Source organism: Pteronotus mesoamericanus, unplaced genomic scaffold, assembly GCF_021234165.1.
Source record: "Pteronotus mesoamericanus isolate MK-2021 breed Mesoamerican mustached bat unplaced genomic scaffold, CSHL_Meso_final scaffold_167, whole genome shotgun sequence".
Taxonomy (NCBI): Eukaryota; Metazoa; Chordata; class Mammalia; order Chiroptera; family Mormoopidae; genus Pteronotus; species Pteronotus mesoamericanus.
Genome location: NW_026555308.1, coordinates 45,093,704 through 45,096,544, shown reverse-complemented (window position 1 = coordinate 45,096,544; position 2,841 = coordinate 45,093,704). Strand labels below are relative to the sequence as shown.

General features: G+C 38.0%; 1 pseudogene; it reads left to right on the top strand.

Moving 5' to 3' along the window:
• Positions 1-299: 299 nt before the first annotated feature.
• Positions 300-1,423, top strand: LOC129083507 (serpin B6-like; annotated as a pseudogene).
• Positions 1,424-2,841: the final 1,418 nt, after the last annotated feature.

The window sequence follows — 2,841 nt, the reverse complement described above, 5'->3', positions numbered from 1 at the left end:
AGTTTACATATCGATTATTGTGCAAGTGCCTGCCTACATGCACGTATGTGCAAGGTACTCACCTCAGATCCTGTATTAAAGAAAAAATGTTTTCACTGCAATCCTTTAAAAAATTCTATAATGACCTTCAATGTAGTCTAATAATGAAAATGAACTAATTATAGTTCAATTTGATATACAATCCTTGCAACTTTAACACCTCCATACACATCTTGATCATTATTTTCAGTCACCAAAATTTCCGATATTAGAAATGTTTTAGCTGCTGCTGTACTGCTCACTCTGCCTGCTCTGGGACTCATCATCATGGATACTCTGTTGAAAGCAAATGGCACTTTTGCCTTAAACTTTTTGAAAACGCTGGGTGAAGACAACTAGGAAAACGTTTTTCTTGACCATGAGCACCCCCTCCTCCTGCAATGGTCTCCATGGGAGCAAAGGGAAACGCCACAGCCCAGAAGGTCCAGGCGCTTTATTGATGTAAAAGTGTTGGTAGGAACTGAAGATGTCCATCAGATTTTCCTTTGCTTATCACCGAAGTTAACAAGACTGGTATGCAGTACTTGCTTAGAATTGACAACAGGTTCCTAAGAGAAAAGTCTTATGATTTCAACTCATCTTTCAAAAATTCCTGCTGCAAATTCTACCAAGCAGAGATGAAAGAACTCGACTTCTTCAAAGATACAGAGGAGGCTAGGAAACATAAACACCTGGTGGCTAATAAGACAGAAGGTAAAATTACAGAGTTCCTGTCTCCAAATTTAGTTAATCATTACTTGCCTGGTTCTTGTGAATGTCATCTGCTTCAAAGAAAACTGAGATCATCAGTTCAACAAACAACAGACCAAGGAAAGCCCATTTAAAGTTAGCAAGAATAAGGATAAACCTGTGTGAATGGTGTTTAAGAAATCTACCTTGAATATGATCTACATATAAGAAATTGTCACCAAAAATCTGGAGTTGCCTCATATTGGCAAAGAGCTGAATATAATCATCATGCTTCCTGATGAAAATGTTGGTTTGGAAATGGTGGAAAAGAACTTATGAGAAACTCATAAAATGGACAAGGCCAGGTACTACGGAAGAAAAGGTAGAAGAGTTCCTCCCTACATTTAAACTGAAGAAGAATTACACATGGAAGATGTCCTTTGTTCTCTGGTCATACTGATGCTTTTTGGAAGGACAGGGCAGACTTTTCTGGAATGCCACGTGGAAGAGAATTCTTTCTATCCAAGGTCATGCCCAAGTCCTTTGCAGAGGTCAATCAGGAAGGCACAGAGGCTGCAGTCTCCACTGAGGCCATCATGACACTTCAATGTGCAAGAATCACTCCCAGGTTCTGTGCTGACCACCCTTCCTTTTCTTCATTTGGCACAGCAAAGCCAACGGTATTCCATTCTGCTGCTGGTTCTCCTCCCCTTAGGGAAACAGAAAGCACTGCTTGTGACCCTTCTCCTATCTCCGACTGACCCACTGTTCCCCTGGCACTTCCCAATGTGCCTGAATCCAAAGTAAGCTTTGGGGACAATCCAAGATTAAAGGGCTTAATTTTGAAAAAAAATTTAAATGTTTTACACACTCCCAATACTTCATTTTAACCTCTGCATTTGTCTTCTGTCACATATTGATTTCATTATTCTAAAAATAATATAATATCCAATCAGAGATGAGCTATTCAAAAACTCATGTTTCCTTCTTTCAGTTTGTGTTGTGCCTCTTCATTTCACCCCACGGAACAAATGAATGAGAGAAGAAATATTAGAGAGATGCTATTTACTGTTAACTGGTACACAAATATATCCAGTAAATAAAAATCTAGAAATGCTTCTGGACACTAACAAGGCATATTGCTTTGAGCAAAAAATGACAGGCCAGATTATCCTTATACAATAAAACAGCTTGACAGCATTCAGCTCTGTCCCGTTTTTCATGACCCCAATAATTTTTCCTGGCACTACTTGACTCTACTAAGTATATATTTACTCCATAACTATTCACAGCCAAAGAATATGGGGAGTAATATTGTTGATACATGCAGTACAAGGCATTCTTACTTGCCCTTTCCCAGTTGTGCTGGCACTTGCTGACAGTTGTAAAAACTTGTTGTTGTCATAAGCCGAGACAACTGCAAAGGCACACAGGGAATAGATGTATGCTATAATAATAACAAGGTGCCACTTAAAAAAATACTTTTCAGCTTAGGGCTACATTTAAACTTTCAGGTACAGTTTGTGAAACTCATAATATGGGAGAGTGAGTACTGGCGGTATCTTTGAGAGTCTCTAGGGAAAAAGACTCTGAGATATTGTTATCATTATCACCGTGCTAACTGAATCACAGTTAGTGCCTTGGCTATTACACCTAAGGGAGTGACTTACTACCCTCTAGGTTGAAATAAAGGGCAAAATGAGATTCTTTTATTGTAGGAAGGTGGAACAAACTCAAGACACACAAAGGAAAAGGCACTCTATTCAATCTTAAGCTTTTAAAAATTGAGATCCAAATGAAGCTGAATATGCAATCCTCAGTTTGGCCATATAAATTAATTGAGCATATGTTTCAGCTAAACTGAATGCTGATGAAAAGCTGTACAGTTAGATACACCTTTCCTTCTGAAATAAATGCATCTTACTTTTATCGAAATGCAGAAACAAAAGCAAAGTAAAACAGCCTAGACAATTCCATACAAAAAGCAGAGTTGTACTTGAAAACGAAAGCATGTTAATGTGCCTCATGCTGCATCATTTTTTCTCTCTCAGTCAGTTAAGTTGTAAAATTGTAAGATGCTGTAGAAGTAATTCAATCAAAAAAAGGAAAAGTAATATTGCTGAAAACTGTTTT